Consider the following 15,601-nt stretch of genomic DNA (forward strand, 5'->3'; position numbering starts at 1 on the left):
CATCTTATTTTTTATTCTTCCTTTTTTTCTTTCCTGAGATAATGACTCAGATTGCATCACACAACACTCTAGCTTCACTTATAGAAACAGTACGTGCTTGTCCATTTCACCTATGCCTTTCCTGTCAGGTGTGTGACCCCTTCAAAACTCTCCACACACACACACACACACACACACACACACACACACACACACTCTCTCTCTCTCTCTCTCTCTCTCTCTCTCTCTCTCTCTCTCTCTCTCTCTCTCTCTCTCTCTCTCTCTCTCTCTCTCTCTCTCTCTCTCTCTAACAAGTTTTCCTTATGTTAAAATCGAATGAAGTATATTTTTTTTCGTTTTACACAAGCAGTAATTGTAATACACACATGATCCTCCTCTCTGTATGTCACATTGCGTCAGTGTATGAGGACGTTTGAGTGAGAGGTGTGATGTATGTACTGTAGGCATCGGTATGTTTCCAAGGACATCTCGCTTCCCCCTCGCTGGTACGTTCTTTTTTTCAGGTTAGCATCTTCCTTGTCCGTCACACACACAGCCCTCTTTGTCATGGGGCTCTTGTCCACGGTGTCTTAGGTTTTAACTATTCTTTCAACCGGTTTCCATGTTGCTTGTGTTTGTTTGTGGTCTGCTTCGTCCTCCAAGACAGAAAAACTACCCTCATACAGCCCATTTCTATGTTTCTCTATTTTCTCTAATGTCTTTCCCTTCATATTTTTGTTTATTAATTTCCCTTTTGTGTGTGTGTGTGTGTGTGTGTGTGTGTGTGTGTGTGTGTGTGTGTGTGTGTGTGTGTGTGTGTGTGTGTTTATTTACTTAGTTATATTTACTTTGTTCTATATTGCAGGGTTCGAGTAGGGCTCATAGTGACCTGTCTCCATATCTACATTTATCCAACTTTGTGTGTGTGTGTGTGTGTGTGTGTGTGTGTGTGTGTGTGTGTGTGTGTGTGTGTGTGTGTGTGTGTGTGTGTGTGTGTGTGTGTGTGTGTGTGTGTGTGTGTGTTACAGAATGAGAGAGTAAACGAATGAATAAAGGGGAGGGTAATTTAGCAACGAATGGAACCATGTGACCAAATAAACATTATTTTGTTGTTGTGGACGTGCAGAGCCCAGAGAGGAGGCGGTGTCTGGGTGCTTGGGAAGGCATGGCGGGGCGCGGCGGAGAGGGCGGGACAGGGCGGGGCGGAGCAAGTCGGGAAGTCTGAAGTTCGTCAAGAGCTACTTCTTTGACTTTCTGAAGACAAACAACGTAACTGCTGGGAAGGTAAATATAATACACGTGAAATGTTTCCCTGAAGGTTGGGTTATTAAAGTAATCTTGATGCACAAGTAAACAAATTAATGAAAGAGGTTTTCGCAGTAGAAGTCAGATGTTGATGTTCCTTCCTCATTGTAAACAGAGCGATCATCTTGTTTTCTTCAGCTAAGTCGACTATTGTAATCTGGAACACTCGTTTGTCTCGTTTCATTTTGCTGTGATATTCCTCGTCTTGCTAACCTTGCAGACTCACCGCCCAGTGTGCAAGATTACGGTAACAGGGTATTGGTGCTGGATGTGCGGCTCATTTTGACTGAAAAGCTTTTAAAGATTACTCGCTCATCTGAAGACTAAAGACGCAAACTCAGGCTCACCGGTTGATCCAAAGATAGTCAATTTAACTCAAGCCATTGTGATTGTACGTAGCATCATCTCTCTCTCTCTCTCTCTCTCTCTCTCTCTCTCTCTCTCTCTCTCTCTCTCATGATTTTCTACTTTTCTTCTAAAACGCACTATTTTTGCATTTTAGGTACAAATATACCAAAATTACTGATGTTGAATGAAGAAACTCGTTAGCAAAGAAAAGATCGGGAATACAAAACCGTATTCAGTTTATGTAGCAACTTTTAAATTGACCGATTCAACAAAGAAAAGCGACTCACGATTAGCTTTCACGCGTTGTCTTGCTGCTCGCTCATCCCCCGCAAAAAGTATTGACGGGCTGAAAGTTTGTGCGTGTTGGCTAATGCACAGAATCGGCCTTTCTTCTGGCGAGTCAGTTAAGTTGTTGAGCAAAGTGCTGTTCCTGGGAGGCTTTGGGCCGGAGTGGCGAGGGAAAGTGCAAAGAGATGTAACGGAGATGGATTTGAAGGCATGACTTGAATGGAATATGACGAGTGACGTTAGTGTGTTCATCAGGAATGTATGTATTTATGTATGCATATGGGAAAACATGAAAGTTATGGAGATCGTGTAAGTCTGGCATGGTGACGTGCAAGGTGGTGTGAGAGGGAGTTGTGGGGAGTGGCTGGAGAAATGCGAGGATGAGGACGCGTTCCTGGGTGTTGTGTTGTGAATTGTAGAGTCTCAGCTTGACGTGCCCTCTAGTTCGATGCCAAGTGAAAGGTATTTTTGTATTCCAAGTCAGCAGAGCTTTTTTTCTAGTGGTGATTGTGTCTGGAAAATGCTGAGGAGATCTCTATGTTTCCGCAGCGGAGAGTGAAGGAACAGGAGGTGCGCAGGCCGATGTTGAGCCTGGAAATGGCGTATATATTGTCCACAGCCACTCGTGCATCCTCAGGCTTCCATTCTAGCAACATATTCTCTTCTCGCGAGGATGGTTCAGGTCGTTGACCCACATCGCCAAGAATTGCATGCATTTACCGGGTGGACGGTAGTGTTAAAGAGAATGTATTGCCATGCCCCGGAGAACGCCAGTTACACGAAACTTCAACATAGGGAGCGACTGTGTTAAAGTGTGTGTGTGTGTGTGTGTGTGTGTATGTTCATTCATGTATGTAATGTGTTATCATGTGCAACCAGTTCAAGACTTCTGACAGAAAGGCCAAACTCACCACAAAACGGTTAGTCACTTATAAGAAATGGATTAATGAAAGGAAGAACAGTACCAAATGGGGTTTTCTTGAGGCTTTTGTATATACCCTGCACATTCTAACTTCGATATACCAACACTTACATTATGCAACATTTCTAGCGGCACAAGCGAGAGAGAATAAGACATCACTAATATAAGCAGTACGTAGCAAATCCAGCTGGAAGTGATGATAGACACAAAAATACTACATACACTCAAGAAACTCCCCTGCGTCACGTGCGCTGACAGTCGTAATGAACCTGTGAACTTGCTTGTTGTGGTTTGTCTTAAGCTTTCAGTCGGCATTTCAATTGTTCCTTGTGGGAAACTCATGGTCTCTCCTCGCGTGAACTCACACACACTGACACACACACACACACACACACACACACACACACACACACACACACACACACACACACACACACACACACACACACACACGTATATTCTCTCTCTCTCTCTCTCTCTCTCTCTCTCTCTCTCTCTCTCTCTCTCTCTCTCTCTCTCTCTCTCTCTCTCTCTCTCTCTCTCTCTCTCTCTCTCTCTCTCTCTCTCTCTCTCTCTCTCTCTCTCTCTCTCTCTCTCTCATCTATCTTAAACGTTAGGAATACATATTTCAGCTTGATACCAAAATATTCTTATCAATTACCATCAGTCTTCCATCTTTGTAGAATCTGATTTAAACTGTTCTTTTTATTTTTTACAAAGTTTTATCTGACCTACATAATGGAAAATGGTCTCATCACTGCATTTATCTTTTACTGCTCCAGACAATTTCCTGCCTCTAATCAGGCGCAATTAGAACCACTTCAGACACGAAATTTCCGAATCTGGAAGAGTGGATCACGTTCTTTTCTAGTCCTGCTGTGTAAGTGGAAGGGAAGGTGTATTTCCTTAGCGAATTCCTCAGACAAGGCTCGGGGAGTTTGTCCTCACCACGGGAGATCTAAACCCATGTCTTACGCTATTACAAATCCCCCACTTCACGTTATCGACATTTGAATTGATAATCTTTTTTTTTTTATCTTCGTAATATTTTTTCCTCTTTTCTCATTAAATAAAGAGAAGCTAAGATTGTTAAAGGCATCTTGATACCTGACCTTATTTCTTATAGGCCCGTATTCAGAAACCCTTTGCTCTCTCACCACGACTATTCTAAGGTCACAGAGATGACTAGCGGGGTTTTCAAGAGTGTTTCTCCAGTTAACAGTGTAGAAATCTTGTCACCCTGCCTTTAAAACCGTAAAAACACCTTAAAAAATCGTCTAAACTTAAACTAAGCTTTTTGAATTAGTGGAGATGAAGCGCAGAAGTGTTTGAGCATACAAGCTGAAATAATTACTATGGGCCCTAATTCAAACTTTTCTCAAACTGCGTTCAATTGGTCTGGTAAAGAAAGCAACACTATTATTACTATCTTTTTCTGGTGGTCTTGGTAATACTTAAATGACGCTTGATGAACACTACACTTGATGTCTGGAAACCGTCAGCAGGAGGCACCCGCGCACCCGCCTGCTTCTTCTTTCCCTCCTCCCTCAATGGTGCTCACTGCCGCTTCTGAGGCAAGGTAACGGGGCCATATCTCCGCGAGAGATTAAAAACGCGATTTGTGTCACTTGAGGATGTCAGCAGAGAGACGTGGAAAGCCTAAGTGAAGTCAGATGATAAGATATTGCTATTCTTTTGTTTGTTCAGATTTATTTTGCAGTGACTAAATTTTGTAGCGTTGTTATATATTGCATTTCAAGTAAACATGTTGCGATGAAATGGACAATCATATATCATCAAATTTCTGCGACTTACTTTATTACTAACTCATATAATACTGTGGATAATGTAATTTCTTGCGCACGAGTGTGTATATTTATCTTAGAAGAATGAGATACGCAGAAAGTAAATAGAGATGGTGACTTCTCGGCACACTCTGGCTGGGACTATTCTTTGTTCATAATCAAAAGGTACATTAATGTTTGTACTCCTGGACAGAGGACTTTGCTTATTGACATCAGGTTTCAAAAAGTTCTGCGTTCAGTGTCAATGATTTCCACCATAGATCGTGTAAAGTGAACGTCTTTCATATGTGTGTGTGTGTGTGTGTGTGGGTGAATGGGTGGGTGTATGTGTGTGTGTGAGCCTTCTATTGGTGGTGGCAGAATGATATAGCTGTATGGGAAGGAAAAGCTTTGTGAAGTGACTGTCTGGCACCATTAAGGATAACCGCGTTTCATTAAAGGTGACTTGCACTAAATAAGGCCCCGGCTTACCCACCACGTGCACCCTGCAACATACCACCACCACCACCACCACCACCACCACCTCTGCCTGCCTGCCATTGGAAGACGCTGAATGCTGCAGTACAGATGTGGAAAAGGTGATGCGAAACCTCTGAAATATAGTAAGTGTGTGAAAATCCACTGCATTTGTCTTCCTGTTACCTGTTTGTCACGTACTAAAGATGAAATGATAATTGAAACAGTAAATGACAAGAATAGAAGCAGCATGAAATAGTGTACACATCTTTTAACTACAGAATCTATCTATCCTTAACTCTCAGTGCTTTAGGGACAAGCTCCTCCTGTAGATGAAATCCATACAGGACACTTACAGCACACACGCGACACCTCTGCACTGCTCATCGAGTGGAGAGGTTGTCAGGAGTGCTCCAATAAATGGGTACAAAGCGACTGGATTTTTAAGACCCAAGGACGATGACTCTCAGTGACTTTTAACGATACGTTTTTATTTCCCCCTTCCCTAGAAAACTAGCAGAAAAATCTTGTTATTCGTGATCTATGTCAGGTGCAATGGCAAAGCTTAATGGAATGGCTAGATGGGCACGTGTCACCTTTGCAGATTTTGAAGGTGACTCTCGATTTGTTGTATGTGATCTGTAGCAGTCATGCGGCTCACCTCTAGCAGGCAAGCAAGATGTGTATATACCTTAGGGATATCGTGACCAAACAAAGTGACAGGTAATTCATTATAGGCAAGACTTCGTGCCTGGAGAGATCCACACGTGCGCTCATCAAGGAACGACGTGCATAATTTTTTTCTTTTTTTTTCCTTTGATGGATGGTAGTCGTTGCCAAGGGAACAGCTTGTTAGGATGCTGTACGGGGCTTCCCAGGTCTAATCATTAACGTGACCTTCAGCGATACATGGTCTGCTTCCTTGTCTAGATCATTATTGTAACTTTAAGCTGTACGTAGTCTAATATTTATTCTATGCAGCTCAGAACTCTTTTTTTTTTCACTTTTTTCATCAATTAGTAAAGAACGAGGATGAGAAGGAAGAGGAAGAAAGGTAGGAAAAAGGGAAGGTAAGAGAGAGAGAGAGAGAGAGAGAGAGAGAGAGGTAACTTCAACCTCATTTCTTTTGAGGAAGTGAAACAGAGTGAGTATTTGTATGTTGTGCAATACCTTACGTAGTTACATCTTCTTTTCATTCCATACATGTTATAAGAAGGGGAAGTTATTATTGTTGTTGTTGTTATTATTATTATTATTATTATTATTATTATTATTGTTGTTGTTGTTGTTGTTGTTGTTGTTGTTGTTATTATTATTATTATTATTATTATTATTATTATTATTATTATTATTATTATTATTATTATCATTATTATTGTTTTAATCATCATCATCATCATCATCATCATTATTACTGCTAGTACTACTACTACTACTACTACTACTACTACTACTACTACTACTACTACCACTACTACTACTACTACTACTACTACTACTACTACTACTACTACTACTACTACTACTACTACTACTACTACTTCTCCCCGTTTCATTATAGAGCTCAAAAAGTATGAATTAGCTGATTTTGATGTTCTTACTTAGAGACAAAAGGTCCTCGAGTGAGTGGATCATAGCAATGTGTCGTTCTCCAACTTATTTTACTCTGCTCGCTCGAGTTGATGGAAGATAATAGTGATAGCAATATGCGCTTCATTCAGCCTGACTTGCGTGATCTTATGGCTCGTATTCTCAAATTCTTCTGTGCTTCACCTCCACTATTTCAAAGGCTTTATTTAAATTTACACGAGTTTTCTAAGGTGTTTTTACTGTTTTAGAGGCAGAATAACAAAATTTATCCTTTATTAGCTGGGGAAAACACTCTTGAAAACCGTGTTAAACATCTCTGTGGCCTTTGGAAATAATTATGGTGAGAGACCGAAGCGTTTCTGAATACGGACCCAAATGACGCTTCTTCGCTTCTAGAGTGTGGAAGAGAAGGGAAGGAACGTTGAGAACAAGATATTAAGCCTTAACCTCCTCGAGTACCATGATGCATCTCCCATATTCATTCTGCTTACTATTTGGTGATTTTATACAGCTTTAGAAACTTATATGAGGGGATTGAAATAGTGAAGACTGTGGTCATTAATCTTCTGACCTCCATAGACACTTCCTAATGTCAATGAATTGGTCTAATCGTACACAAATCTCAAGGTAAAAATGTGTCCCAGTATTGAAGGGAATAAGTGAAAGCGAACATCTCTGGTGCTGTGGATTCCTTGGAGCAGGAAATTCCTTATCAACTCCTGCAATACAAACACTCTGGAACTCCCTGCCTGGTTCTGTATTTCCATCCTCCTACAACTTGACTTCTTTTAAGAGGGAGATTTCAAAATATTTGTCCCAGACTTTTGGCTAACTCTAACCTTTTAGGGAACTGGCAATCAAGTGGGCATTTTTTATATATATTTTGCTGCTCTTTGTCTAGATTCCCGTCTTATATCGATAAACAGCATCATGAGGCTGGATTTTGCTCCCCTGCAAGGCTAAGACACAGATAGACAGATAGATAGACAGAGAGACAGGCAGACAAACATATAGGCTTTCATCTGATACGAGCTTTACATTCTGACACAATCACGTTTCTTGAATATCAGATGTGACCTTTATCTTTTTCACTGCTTTTTTTTTTAAGGCAGCAATAACAGCGCCGTCGCTTCTCAGGTAATATTCAAAAGTGGCTCTGTGATCGCGTATGCTCAATTTTCCCCTCCGCCATCTGCGTGGGATGCGCCCGTCGCTAGCGAAAACTTGCCCCGAGACCTCTTCACCCACACTTGTTCCTACGCCGTATTTTTTGCGGGACTGACTTTACTTCTCTCTCTCTCTCTCTCTCTCTCTCTCTCTCTCTCTCTCTCTCTCTCTCTCTCTCTCTCGTACTGCTCCTGCTGCTACAACTACTCCTGCTACTGTTATAATTGTTGTTGTTCCTGCTACCACCGATTAGTCTCCTGTTAATGTGCAAACTGACAAAGAAAAAATATGCACAAAGGGAAAGTAGCGACTATACTAAATTTGATGAGAAAACTAAAGAAAATGTTCCAGTCTACATTATTGGTTCAGTGGTACAGTGGAACCATGCTCGCTTTGGGGTACGAGGGGTCTCCAAGTGCACGGGTTCGAATCCTGTCTACGGTCCGAATGTAGGTTGGGCTTCCTCACTCGGCGCAGGGGTTTCCTAGCGGGTGGGCTCTGAGATAGGAGGTATCCCCTTTAGCCCATAAATTCCCGTGAAAAGCCCACATGGTAGAAATATAAAAATAAATAAAACGTTCCGTATTTGTCTGTGTGATTAATGAAAGGATATTTTTTTAGTGTGACCTCATTTGACGTTACTGTGACCTTATTCTTGCAACTGTGACCTTGAAACTAGCAAAAGACAAACCACAATCCTTTTAAAATTAGAAAAAAAATAATAATTGTGAATTTTATCTTCATTATACATTCTCCATTCTTCTTCGCTATACCGAGTTGATCTTGAATCGACACTGACCTTCCAAAGACTTCAACGTAGACCATTCCTGAGCCAGACTGCCATTGTTTCACCGCGCTGCTTCATGGTAACTGTTCCTGATCCCTGGACCACCGCGGGCTCCATCCCACGCGCTCTCAGCCGTAACCGTTCAGTTTATATTAATCTCTACACGCCATTGATTCTGCTGCTTGCCACTGCATCTTTAATCCTAATTCTCCATCCCGGTCTAAATCTTCCCTTCAACTTTATTCATTCCGCTTTTCTCTCAGACTTCTTGACTTTTATCCTTACTTCTCTTTCCTCTGTTTCTCTTTTCAATCGTGTGTTCGTAAGATATGCCACATCCCAATCCACCTTTACCAAACAGTGATATCTTTTTTCTTGTCCATTATGGATATTCTACTGAAATTGTTGTAGATATTGTTGAGTAGGAAAGAAAAAAACTGTGATAGAAAATAAGAATGTAAATGTAAGTCATCAAATCCATCAAGAGGTGTGAATGTGAGGGACAAAATCTGCTTTTTTTATTTTCTTATACAGGATGCGAGGAGATTGGTTGTGTTCATATGGAGAAGATAGGAAATCATATCTCATTCATAGTAGTTGTAGTGGTAGTAGTAGTAGTAGTAGTAGTAGTAGTAGTAGTAGTAGTAGTAGTAGTAGTAGAGTAGTACAGGTAGTGGTGGTGGAGATGGTAGTAGTAGTAGTAGTAGTAGTAGTAGTAGTAGTAGTAGTAGTAGTAGTAGTGTGGTGGTGGTGGTGGTGGTGGTGGTGGTGGTGGTGGTAGTAGTAGTAGTAGTAGTAGTAGTAGTAGTAGTAGTAGTAGTAGTAGTAGTAGCATTGCTATTGCTATTATCTCTCTCTCTCTCTCTCTCTCTCTCTCTCTCTCTCTCTCTCTCTCTCTCTCTCTCTCTCTCTCTCTCTCTCTCTCTCTCTCTCTCTCTCTCTCTCTCTCTCTCTCTCTCTCTCACACACACACACACACACACACACACACACACAGTTCGATGCCTTATTATTTTCAATACACCCAAAAACGAAAAAACAAAAACGCAGCCACGGTTGCCTAAAAGCCTGAGTTTCATCTAAATGGGCCTGGTCTCCGTGTTCAAAGCTGACTACTTTCTCTCCAGCACTGCACAGCGAGGCGTGTGTAAGTTACCAACGATGAGAGTAGAGTCATCATCACCCTCGATCTCCCAACCACACGTGTTCACAGCTCCAACACACACAGCTATAAATCCCTATTCCATATTCAGTAGGGAGTCACTTTTTTTCAGATTTTCTTGTTCAGTATGGTGTAATTTTTATTGCTCTCTATTTCCATGGGATCTCATATAGTAATCTTTTTTTTATTATTTATTTATATCATGTGGACTTTACACGGGAATTTATAGGCTAAAGGGAGACTTTTTGGGGTACCTCCTATCTCAAAGCCCACCCGCTAGGAACCCGTTACCTAGAGTGACGATGCCCAACCTACACTCAGACCGTGGACAGGATTCGAACCCGTGCGCTTGGAGACCCCTCGGACCCCAAAAGCACGCATGGTTCCACTGTACCACGACGGCCCCCTTCTTTAATGACTTTACTTCATTTCTTTGTCATATAATCCTGTTGCTGCAGCGCCATAGGTCATTCAGTCAGTCCATCAGTCAAGCCGTTCCTATCCCTCGTTTTCTGTTTAGAGTCTTCTTTGTCTTTTTATCCGCGTCGACTTCAAAGTATTCCCATCTTACCAGCGGTGTATACAATGTCAAAGGCAGTGCTGGAGTCACATGCAGCTTCCGTGTGGAGCAGGCGAGGGAAATGAATAATTCTTGCTGTCGCGTGTTACCTTCCGAGTCATTCTAATGTATTTGAGAATTCAGTGCTCCTCACCTCCCACTGTCTGCCTGTCGTTAAACACTAAGATTGCATTTATTTTAGTCACGTTTAATTTCGGATCTCAACTTGTACTTATAAAATTTCAGCCTCCTCATAATTATTTGTTCCGTGTCACCTCTGTCTTTCGTCTGCCTCGGAAAATGCTGACAGTGCAATGGTTTCTGCTCAACCACGCCTCTGTCTCCTCATCCAGACACTCACAAGGCTTTTTATTGGTAGACAGTGGCAGTTTCCCTCTTCATCATTATTCTCTTCTCAATTCTCGACACTCTTGCACCGGTGACTTTTTATAAGGTGATTTTTTTTTAAGTCTTTCACAGCGAGTGCTTCTCTGAATTATCACGCATACCCAGTCTGTCTTCCGCTGCAGAGACCAAGGGAGACTAGAATAAAACCTTCTCGCTTTTGTCTCTTTTGCGAGTAAATCTCCAAAATAGTCTGTCAAAACTTCTTACACCTTCTTTTCATCGGATCACATTCCAAGCGGTAAATTGTAATCGAGATTTTTGGATTTTTTTTTTTCTTTTCCAACGATTATTTGTACCCAATAAATGACATTCCGTTTATATGAGGAAAACTTGGAAATATTATGTCTTCTCTTCAGCTGCCTTACATCTCTCACAGTTTACCATGTACTGCATCACTTTATTCATGTCCTGTTAAGCTTCACCATCGCCATTTTCTCCATCCTGGCAGGCCATGGAGCGTTAATCTTCTTACTTTGTGTCCTTAGCCCCTACACCATCATGACGTATTTCCATATTCATTCTGCTTCATATTTAGACGAATTTATACAACTACAGAAACTTATGTGGGGATTAAAATAGTGAAGACTCTAGCCATTAATCTTCTGACCTTTATAGACCCTTCCTAATGTCAATAAAATCATCTAATTGTACCCAAAACTCATGATAAACAAAGCGTTCCAGTACTGAAGGAGTTTAGAATTCCACACTCACTACAAGGCTTTCACAACAACTAGGAATACGATAGCTCGCGTTATGGTCTTCATTTTGACTCGACACACGCCAGGAAGGAAAATGTTTGATGTTTCCATGTCGTGATGAATTGAAGCTATTGTGACAATGGATTTTAGACTTCCCTTCATCCTGTGTACCTTTGCTGATTCATTCTCTCTCTCTCTCTCTCTCTCTCTCTCTCTCTCTCTCTCTCTCTCTCTCTCTCTCTCTCTCTCTCTCTCTCTCTCTCTCTCTCTCTCTCTCTCTCTCTCTCTCTCTCTCTCTCTCTCTCTCTCTCTCTCTCTCTCTCTCTCTCTCTCTCTCTCTCTGAGCCTGCCACTGTGTCTCCCAAATGTTCTTGTTCCCTTTTGAGTGAGCCAATAAATGCTGGAGCGAGGAAACACTGCATGGCTGTGACACAGAATCCCTAGAGAGGCAAGGCGGTAATGCGGGACGTTCATCAGACCCATGTGAAGAGGTCCCGCAAAATCTGCAGATCAGAAGTCGCTCTTTCCTTAGTATTGTTGGAGCTACACGAGTCCAGCTTCCCGCCGCGTGTCCAGCAAAGGAAGGCGGTGACATCTGAATGGAAGCTCACTTCAGCTTCTCTTCCTGCCATAAGTTTACTTTCCTTCTTTTCATGACGGTCTTTCCGACTGACCTGCCGTCCGCGACAGCCGCCTCCCTGGCGTGTGCCTCAAGCTGGACCCACTGTAAGGGATTCCTTACACACACACACACACACACACACACACACACACACACACACACACACACACACACACACACACACACACACACAAACAAACAAACACACACACACTCACAGAAACATTAGTTTTCATCTGAAAAAGTGGGTGTCCTTGGCGGTGTGTGTGAGCTGACTCCCACACCAAAGCGATTCTTCTGCATCAGGGCTCTCTTTGGTGCCATCTGCCAGACTCTCACGCTGCACGCTGCTCTACCCTTTCCCTCCAACTCCATTGCCTCTAAACCAGCAAAAGCCATAACGTTACACCAACGCCCCTACATGAAAGCTGCTTCGAACACTTCCAATGAATATGTTTCTTTCCTTCTTTTTGCAGTTCTCAGCTTGTCACTCGTGCATTGAGCTGTGCCATCTCTCACTTACAACAGTATCTGGTCACTGTCTCGAGCATCAGTGACCTCTGCCATTTCCTCTGTTTCTAATGGTATAATACTGAGAGATGTGTTCTGCTCTCACTCCTCTTATTGTTCCTCTTACCTACCTTTTACGTTGGCCATACAAGCTACTTACGATTATACCAAACGTGTTGACCTATTCTCTCTCTCTCTCTCTCTCTCTCTCTCTCTCTCTCTCTCTCTCTCTCTCTCTCTCTCTCTCTCTCTCTCTCTCTCTCTCTCTCTCTCTCTCTCTCTCTCTCTCTCTCTCTCAACATCATCATTATCATCACCATCCTATAGATTCTCAAATGACAGCCACGTTATATGAGACCAAGTGTTGAAGTTAATGATTTCCAATGTCATTATTTTGCGGCACTTTTTACCGCACTAATCACCGCAGCGCTCCCCAGATTATTTTTCTGGGTGTCTATTCAGCCTTGAAAATATTCTCAAGATAATCTGTCGTCTGTTGAAAGAAACACACTGTTCTCATTCGGCGAATCGTGTTGTATTGTCCGCAAAAGTCCGTTCTTATGAAGCTCTATTAATGACTCGAGTAGAAAGAGGAGAAAGGGACTGGTGAAGTAATTAGCACCAGGGATAAAAGAAAAATATTTGTCCTCGTTAACTCCTTGTGAAAAACGAAACGATTTTCCAGAGAGACGAAGTATTTTGAAAGCATATATGAAGATTTTCTCTTTAATATTTCTTGTGCATGATATTGGCTGGTTGTTCCACGTCTGTCTTGACAAGACAGACTTTTGACTGAAAATAACAACGCAGTATGTGTTTATATTAACGTAATTTTGCTAATGTATACTTGCATGTTTAATACTTACTTCGTTTTCATTTTCATTGATGGCATTTGTTATTCGGTACTATTTACATACAGTCACGTGCAGTATACATAGCAGCACAAGCGCCAGTGTTCCTTGTGTAGACGGAAGCCTGCGACCCATGAAACGAAAGCTCTTTAGGTTAAGCGTTCGTGTTCTGTCTCCCTCTCCGCGTGAGGCAAGGGAAACTGACCGATATCCGAAGATGATTAGGTTCGCCTTTCCTTCCAGTCTTCAGTACACCTTTCTTCAGAGCCCATTTCCTTATCCATGCTGACTTACCAAATTGTTGAAAGCACTGAAACATCTATCCAGCTTTTTCTTGTGTGTGTAGGGGAGAGAGCCAGCCAAGGGCAAAAAAAAAGAAAATATAAAAAAGGCCCACTTGAGTGCTGGCTCTCTAAAAAGTGGTAAAGCGCTAGCCAAAATTGGAGGAGCAAATGCCTCGATACCTCCCTCTTAAAAGAAGACAAGTTGTAGGAAGTCGGAAATTCAGCTTGGTGCCTGAAGAGTCCCTATGACACCAAGTCGCGGTGGCACTGAAAGATAGAGTATACTTTGCTTACGAGTTTCTATTTTTATCTTCTTTTTTATACAGAAAACTATCAAGTTGTGATGGAAACCTAGAGAAAGATTCCTGAATTTTCCGTCACAAATTCTAAGTTTTTGATGAAAGTTTGTTTTCAGTAAACTCACTCTGTCATGTCCAGGTATGATGTGGTCACCTTGCTGTGCCAGAAGATCTCTTTCTTCCGTATGTCATCTTTCTTTGTACAGAAGAGACGAGTTTTCTCTCTCTCTCTCTCTCTCTCTCTCTCTCTCTCTCTCTCTCTCTCTCTCTCTCTCTCTCTCTCTCTCTCTCTCTCTCTCTCTCTCTCTCTCTCTCTCTCTCTCTCTCTCTCTCTCTCTCTCTCTCTCTCTCTCTGCCTCATAAATGTCTGCCAACTTTGTTATTGCTTCCTCATTTTTTCAGGGCGAATGGCTTCACGTCAGGTAGATAATCTCTGCAGGAATTCTTTATTCTTGGTTGTCTTCATGTAACTCATCTTGTTGTGTAGTTAATCGCAGTGGCGGTTCATGAAGACGTGCTAAAATTGTGTTGTCCATCCGCCTAAATGTGAACCCAAACAGACAATGCTTATGAGTCAAAAATATCATTAGTATTTTATTAATTTGCGTGACACACATTACTCAGGAATCTGGATATTCAGTTTCCTTTGCAGTACTGGGACAGCGTAACCACTCCTCTGTCAGTAACGCTCATATTAGAGTAAATGCCACGCTTAGATTACAGTCACAGATAGAAAACAGTAAAGCACATGTTTCCCAGCGACTCACTCTTACCTCACGGCTGTTTAGTGGAACCCACACCATTTACTGGCAGTGACAATGTCTGCTAACTGCAACTCAGCTCTTTTATGACCTACTTCCTTTTAAGTGCCCAGCGACATTGACATTCTGTATTCTCCTTTCTTTATGCCCAATAACTTCCATACCTTCACGATTTTTATATTCAGTTCTTTTACTTTCTTGCCTTTACAGTTTTGGTATTTACATCCTTCACCTCACATAAACACACCGGCGTCCAATCAGACTGGTGACTGGTAGTAGCGCGTACATTAAAAGTCAATTTAATCGCTTTCAACATTCCTCTACTATTATGAACACCAGCCTTCTAAACATGACTTCTCTGAATTTTCTTGAACTTTCTTCATAGATTGATAGTACAACATCCATGTAATGAAGACTTTGAACATGTTAGATTTGTTGATCTTGATGTTATGCCCTGTATTGTACATTATGTCATATTTGGCATTGTTTTCTCTTGTTTAATATATTGTTCAACCTTTATGCTGTGCTGAGGACTCCTTCACCTCCCTTTGGTCCGAGTAGTGATGGGGATTTACAGAGGCAGCGTTAATTCGTTTACAATGGAGTGTCTCTGTATTAGTAGTAACTGGCATCAAACTCAGCTAATCTGTATCCAATTGTAAAGAGGATTCTGAACTGCCTAATAGAGGGATGGCCTTTTTATGAGTCTCTTGGTGAAGTGTATGTCCCCACGATGTTGCTACTTTCCTCATTTGTGTGGCGGTACCTGAAGTCTTTCGTGGACAATGAAAGAACTTAAT

The sequence above is a fragment of the Portunus trituberculatus genome, chromosome 16, assembly GCF_017591435.1.
Source record: "Portunus trituberculatus isolate SZX2019 chromosome 16, ASM1759143v1, whole genome shotgun sequence".
NCBI classification, from domain to species: Eukaryota; Metazoa; Arthropoda; class Malacostraca; order Decapoda; family Portunidae; genus Portunus; species Portunus trituberculatus.